General features: G+C 39.6%; 1 protein-coding gene across 1 annotated transcript in view; it reads left to right on the forward strand.

Annotated features, from left to right (window-relative positions):
• LOC144979508 (LIM/homeobox protein Lhx9-like) overlaps nt 1-7500 on the forward strand; it is a 78167-nt gene that overhangs the window by 53316 nt on the left and 17351 nt on the right. The gene's annotated exons all lie outside the window — the stretch shown is intronic.

Here is a 7500-nt window from a genome sequence, read left to right on the forward strand (position 1 = left end):
AAAGAGAGAGAGAAAGAGAGAGGAAGACAGAGAAGAGAGAGAGAGAGAGAGAAGAGAGAGAGAGAGAGGGAGAGAGAGAGAGAGAGAAAGAGAGAGAGAGAGAAAGAGAGAGAGAGGGGAGAAAGAGAGAGAGAAGAGAGAAGAAGAGAGAGAGGAGAAGAGAGAGAGAGAGATAAGATAGAGAGAAAGAGAGACAGAGAGAGAGAAAGAGAGAGATGGGGAGAGAGAGAGAGAGAGATGGGGGAGAGAGAGAGATAGAGAGAGATTCATCAGCCTAACTGATGGTGTCATTTTATATGGCTGCCTCCCATTCCAACAATGAAGTCTGGCATTCCTCAAGTCTTGCCAGGGAATATTCCAGATGCCTGTTGGAATTCCTACCATTGGTCTGTTTGTTTTTTAACATTAGCCCCTCATCGCCCTCACCCGTGAAGTTTGTTACTGCTCGTCGGAGGCGGAAGAATATCAAAACAAAAACAAAACAACAAAACTAGAAATGTTTCGAGTTTTTGGGAATATTGTGTGAGTTTCAGAATGTACAATTAAGAAATTAAGGAGCAGACACCGGTGTAAGATATAGAATAAGTGTGTATGAAAGGTGCCAGACAAAGCAAGAAAGAAAAATAGAAGAAAAAAAATCAGTCTACCTCGACTGGGGATCGAACCTCAGACCTTCTGATTACCAGTATTCAGAAGAGAAGGTCTGAGGTTCAATCCCCAGTTCAGGTAGACTGATTTTGGGGGAATATTTTTTTCTTCTTTTGTTCTTTCTTGCTTTGTCTGGCACCTTTCATACACACTTGTTCAGATCTATATCTTATTGAGCTTGGAGCTTTTTTTATATAGCGCAATATCCACTAAACGTGCTCAAAGCACTTTACAAGGTTTTCCCTGGTCAACAGCAACATTTAACATGTAGGACGGAACATAACGCCTGTTTGGCGATATTACAATTTTTCGGACAAAGACAACGCTGTAAACGGCCAGGTACTCATTTACACCTGAGTACGGTGAGAGAATGTGAGTAAAGAGCCTTTTCCAAGGACTCAACTATGCGCCGAGCGCGAGGCTCGAACCCAGGACCTTCCGATCCGAAAGCGAGTGTCATACCACGAGACCACATAGCCGCATATCTTATTCAGAATGTAAGAATGTAGAGTTTCTTAGAACGTGAGTTTTGCCATACATCGTAGTGTTGGGTGTCACCAAAACATTAGCGTGGCAGCTTGGCTCAGCGGTACGGTCTTTGCTAGCTTCGTACCCGAAAATGTACCGAGTTCCATGACCCACCCGCTGTGCTGGGTGGCCTTGAGCAAGTCACTTCTATTGAAAAATTTATCCCAGAAAACTCGTCCTTAATATACCTACCGATCGTATTGTTGTTTTTAGTTGGAATCTGTCAATTTCAATTCTTTCTACTGTCATCTGTATTACTATCTACTACCACTGTACCTACCTTACATAAAATTATCCTGTATTACATTGTACAAGCAACATAATATGTATCTGGAAACTCAGATGGGTATTTTAAAGGTTTTCGTTGATTTATTTGCTCTCTCTCTCTCTCTCTCTCTCTCTCTCTCCCTCTCTCTATCTCTCTCTCCCTCTCTCTATCTCTCTCTCGCTCTCTCTCTCTCCCTCTCTCTTTCCCCCTCTCTCTCTCCCTATCTCTCTCTCCCTCTCTCTCTCTCCCTCTTTCTCTCTCTCTCTCTCTCTCTCTCTCTCTCCCTCTCTCTCTCTCTCTTTCTATTTTTCTCCCTCTTCTTTTTCCGTCTGTCGATAGCTAGCGAGTCTATTCCCAGAACAGGTGCGGGCACGATAGCTATTTTCACAACACTTGTGTTCGGGTACCAGGTCGGGCTTAGCCGTCCTGTCCACACTGTTTGTGTTTGGAATTGGTGCCAGAACCACATTAGCTCTATCCGGTTCTTCTTGCTCTTCTTCTTCTTCTTCTTCTTCTTCTTCTTCTTCTTCTTCTCCTTCTTCTTCTTCTTCTTCTTCTTCTTCTTCTTCTTCTTCTTCTTCTTCTTCTTTCTTCTTCTTCTTCTTCTTCTTCTTCTTCTTCTTCTTCTTCTTTCTTCTTCTTCTTCTCTTCTTTCTTCTTCTTCTTCTTCTTCTTCTTCTTCTTCTTCTTCTTCTTCTTCTTCTTCTTCTCTTCTTCTTCTTCTTCTTCTTCTTTCTTCTTCTTCTTCTTCTTCTTCTTCTTCTTCTTCTTCTTCTTCTCTTCTTCTTCTTCTCTTCTTTCTTCTTCTTCTTCTCTTCTTCTTCTTCTTCTTCTTTTCTTCTTCTTCTTCTTTCTTCTCTTCTTCTTCTTCTTCTTCTTCTTCTTCTTCTTCTTCTTCTTCTTCTTTCTTTTCTTCTTCTTCTCTCTTCTTCTTCTTCTTCTTCTTCTTCTTCTTCTTCTTCTTCTTCTCTTCTTCTTCTCTTCTTCTTCTTCTTCTTCTTCTTTCTTCTTCTTCTTCTTCTTCTTCTTCTTCTCTTCTTCTTCTTCTTCTTCTTCTTCTTCTTCTTCTTCTTCTTCTTCTTCTTCTTCTTCTTCTTCTCTTCTTCTTCTTCTTTCTTCTTCTTCTTCTTCTTCTTCTTCTTCTTCTTCTTCTTCTTCTTCTTCTTCTCTCTTCTTCTTCTTCTTCTCTTCTTCTTCTTCTTCTTCTTCTTCTTCTTCTTCTTCTTCTTTTCTTCTTCTTCTTCTTCTTCTTTCTTCTTCTTCTTCTTCTTCTTCTTCTTCTTCTTCTCTTCTTCTTCTTCTTCTTCTTCTTCTTCTTCTTCTTCTTCTTCTTCTTTTCTTCTTCTTCTTCTTCTTCTTCTTCTTCTTCTTCTTCTTCTTCTTCTTCTTCTTCTTCTCTTCTTCTTCTTCTTCTTCTCTTCTTCTTCTTCTTCTTCTTCTTCTTCTTCTTCTTCTTCTTCTTCTTTCTTCTTCTTCTTCTTCTTCTTCTTCTTCTTCTTCTTCTTCTTCTTCTTCTTCTTCTTCTTCTTCTTCTTCTTCTTCTTCTTCTTCTTCTTCTTCTCTTCTTCTTCTTTTCTTCTTTCTTTTCTTCTTCTTCTTCTTCTTCTTCTTCTCTTCTTCTTCTTCTTCTTCTTCTTCTTCTTCTTCTTCTTCTTCTTCTTCTTCTTCTTCTTCTTCTTCTTCCTCTTCTTTCTTCTTCTTTCTCTCTTTCTTCTTTCTTTCTCTTCATTCTTCTTCTTTCTCTCATCATCTTTCCTTTTCTACATCTTCTCATTTATATTCCTCCTCCTCTATCTCTTCCCCCATCTCCTCGTCACCCTTTCCCCATTCCTGCTCCCCCTCTCCTTTATAAGTGTCACATCCATTATATACAAAATCATCCTACTTAAAGGGTAACATGCAATTCTTACAGTTAGTCCCATGCTTCAGTGGCCTTGGCCGATGGTTCCTACCAGTCTGGGGAATGAGAATTTCTGAATTTCTGAAAGATGAGTAGGTCGTGACTATAGATACACCGAGTAGAAGATTGTTGTGTTATGTTTGATAGTAATCTATCCTCTCTCCCTCTCTCTTTCCCTCTCTCTCTCTCTCACACACACACACACACACACACACACACACACACTATCTCTCTTTTTCTCTCCCTCTCACTCCCTCCCTCTCTAACATTCCCTCTCTCTCTCTCTCTCTCTCTCTCTCTCTCTCTCTCTCTCTCTCTCCCTTTCAATCTCATTCCCTCTCTCTCCCTCTCAATCTCCCTCCCTCTCAATCTCCCTCCCTCTCACCCCCCCCCCTCTTTCTCCCTCTCAATCTCCCTCACACTATCTCCCTCTCACTACCTCTGTCTTCCTCTCTCTCTCTCTCTCCCTCTCTCTTCCCCGCCCCCTCTCTCTCTCTCTCTCCCTCTCTCCCTCTCTCCCTTTCTCCCTCTCTCCCCTCCCTCTCTCTCCCTCTCTTTCTCCTCTCCCTCTCTCTCCCTCTCAATTTCCCTCCCTCTCTCTCTCTCCCTCTAGCTACCTATCTATCTATCTCTCTCTCTCTCTCTCTCTCTCCCCTCTCTCTCTCTCTCTCTCTCTCTCTCTCCGTCTTTCCTTCCGTCGTTACACCATCATCGTCGTCATCATCAACATCCTTCTCCTTCTTCTTCTCCTCCCACTCCTGCAGATGGGGTTTTGATAGCGGGGTCGTGTAAGGACAAACCATTTAACGTGAAAGTTGTGTGTTCTTCTGTGTGTTCGTGTGTGTGTTGTTTCTTTGTAAGTAGCTTATGAGTGTTGTCGAGTGTGTTTGAGTGGGTGTGTGGTGTGTGCGTGTATTTGTGTATTAGAGAGAGAGAGGGGGGGGGAGAGGGAGAGGGAGAGAGAGTGAGAGAGAGGGGAGAGAGAGTGAGAGAGAGAGAGGGAGAGAGGGAGATTGTTAGAGAGAGAGGGGGGAGAGAGGGAGAGAGAGAGAGAGAGACAGAGAGAGAGAGAGAGAGATTTAAACATAAAATTGAAATTAATTATATTGAAAAAGAACACACACACATGCACACACACACAAACACACATACACACACACACACACACAAATAATCCAGACACCAGCCGCAGTGCAACGCCTTAACGTGAGTCAAATCGACTAGGCTTCTTGCTCAACTAAATACAAAGTTCACGATGCGCCAATGCAATAGATAAGACTCGAACCCAGGTCCTCCGGATGTGGATACAGTAATCCTACTCCACTCGACCAATCCACCCCCCCCCCCCTGCCCCCGCCCCCCTTACCGTCACCCACCACCACCTAGACGAGTAGGACAGCCGTTCGTTACTAAGTGATTTACAAGAGAAACTTACTTAAGTGAGTACTTCAGGACGCTACGATGCATGGTCGTGAGTATGCATGTTATGATGGCGTGTGTTTACTAGAGATACGACTTACCGCTAAAAGCCAAACAGGGAATGGCTTCAAGAAAAACATTTTTTTTTTTAAATCAAAACAAAAACAAAGACAAACATTTCGGACACCAAAATAAAAAAATATCATTTAAACTTTTCTTTATTTATCTATGTATTTATTTGTTGACTTATTTATTCATTCATTTATATATTAACTCGTTCATTATTTAATAGTTTATTATTTATGTAATTATTTGTTTGTTATTTATTTATTTATTTATTTGTCAAATTATGTATATATTTACTTATTTATCTCTTTATCTATCTATTCATTTATTTATTTATCTCTTTTCTATTTATTCATTTATTTATCTATTTATTTATTTATCTGTTTTATAAAAAATCTATTTGTCAGTTATTTGGTTATTTATCTCGTATCTATCTATTCATATATTTATTCATGTATTTATTTATTTATTTATTTCTTATCTACCTATTTATTTATTTATTTATTTATCTCTTATTTTATTTTATATAATTTATTTTTTAATTTACCTATTTATTTATTTATTTATTCATGTATTTATCAAGCTAAACTAAATAGAAAAGACTCGAAAAATTATATTTCAGAACCACCGATCATTCAACACCTTTCTCTTTCTTTATTTCTTTATTTCTTTCCTTTTGTTTTCTTTCTTTCTTTTTTTCTTTATCTATCTCTGCCCCCCCCCATCCCCCTCCCCTCCCCCCCTCCCCCCCCCCCCCCCCATCCACCTCTCCCCCCATCCCCTCTCCCCCCCCCCCCCCCCCCCATTCCCCACGCCTCCCACACCTAAGTCCCAGTTCGATTGTTTTTAGAAATTGAATGTTTTCGTGTTATTTCTACTGTTTATTGTTACAGTCGCCCCTTCGCTGACATTCTGTTGATTATAACACCCCTGAAAAGAACTTGCCTCGCTTTAGTCCTCGGTTTTTGCTTTTTATCAAACAATTTCTAGCTCTCAGATATCGCTTCGTTTCGTTTAATCTAAATATTATCACAAGGGATTCCATGTTTTTCTTTCGTTTACGTTCGCCCTATCGGTTTCCGTATTTTTATTTTGCTTGCAAATGACGCGAGAAACGCAACTCCTTCTGATAGAGTGTGTGTGTTTTCAGCGTGCTCTATTGTAAACATTACACAATTGCTGGTGAGTGTGTGCGTGTGTGTGTGTGTGTTTGTGAGTGCGCGCGCGCATTTATGTGTGGGAGTTTGTGAATCCGTGAGTGAGTTTTTTCAAGTGTGGTATAATAGAAACATTTGACAATATTCTTATTCAAATATTGCGCGAGTGTGTGTGTGTGTGTGTGTGTGTGTGTGTGTGCGTGTGTGGATATGTGTGTGTTACATACACTTACATACACACACGCACAGACACACAAGCACACAAACACATACTGAGAGATGGGTAGGTAGATAGATAGGTTGATTGATTGATGGATCGATTTAGAGACAGAAACAGACGACGAGAGAGAGAGAGCGCGACGAGAGAGAGAGAGAGAGAGAGAGAGAGAGAGAGAGAGATAAAAGGAGAGAGGAGGAAAAAGAAATAGAGATAAGAAAATAGAGAATTTGGGGGAGGAAGAGAGAATGGAGTAGAAAGAGAAGAAAGAAAAAAGTGGATGAATGTGAATGAGAGTGTGAGACAACGAGAGAGAGGGAGAGAGAGAGAGAGAGAGAGAGAGAGAGAGAGAGAGAGAAGAACATTTTGAGTGAATGTGTGTGGAAGATGGATAGATAGCTAGATAGATAGATAGAGAGAGAGAGAGAGAGAGAGAGAGAGAGAGAGTTGAATTGATTTATTTCATCATGTCAGTTGTACGCAATAGGTGAAAACAATAAATAAGAACATCGCGGCGAATCAAAAACAATAAATAAATAAATAAAAGAAGAAAGAAAGAAAGAAAAGAATGTAGAAAAGGTTATTGACAGGCCCGACCAAACTCATGTTTCCAGCCAAAGACGAGCGGTGTGAGCGGTGTACGTGTAAATACTATGTGAGCTGTATTCGTGACGTGACAGGTACAAACAAACCCGCCCGGTTGAAGAAAGGCGTCCGAGAAGACAGCCAAGATCGGTTTACCCCCGTTGGCAAGCGAAAACAAACGGGTGCCATAGCAACGTTAGGTTTTGTCATGGAGACTGTTTTAGACTGCTGACAACTGTCAGGGTATTTTGTGACTCGGACTTGTCATCAAGTCATTTGGCTAGCATTTGTTTTGCCTATATATAAATATATATATATATATATATATATATATATATATATATATATATATATATATATAAATAGAGAGAGAGAGAGAGAGAGAGAGAGAGAGAGAGAGAGATTATAGATAGACAGATAGATAGATAGATAGATAGATAGATAGATAGATAGATAGATAGATAGATAGATAGATAGATAGATAGATAGATAGATAGATAGATAGATAGATAGATAGATAGATAGATAGATAGATAGATAGATAGATAGATAGATAGATAGATAGATAGATAGATAGGATAGATAGATAGATAGATAGAGATAGATAGATAGATATAGATAGATAGATAGATAGATAGATGATAGATAGATAGATAGATAGATAGATAGATAGATAGATAGATAGATAGAAGTATATATATAATAATAATAT

The sequence above is a fragment of the Berghia stephanieae genome, chromosome 9 (genome assembly GCF_034508935.2).
Source record: "Berghia stephanieae isolate SIO BIC M18660-M18661 chromosome 9, UCSD_Bste_1.3, whole genome shotgun sequence".
NCBI classification, from domain to species: Eukaryota; Metazoa; Mollusca; class Gastropoda; order Nudibranchia; family Aeolidiidae; genus Berghia; species Berghia stephanieae.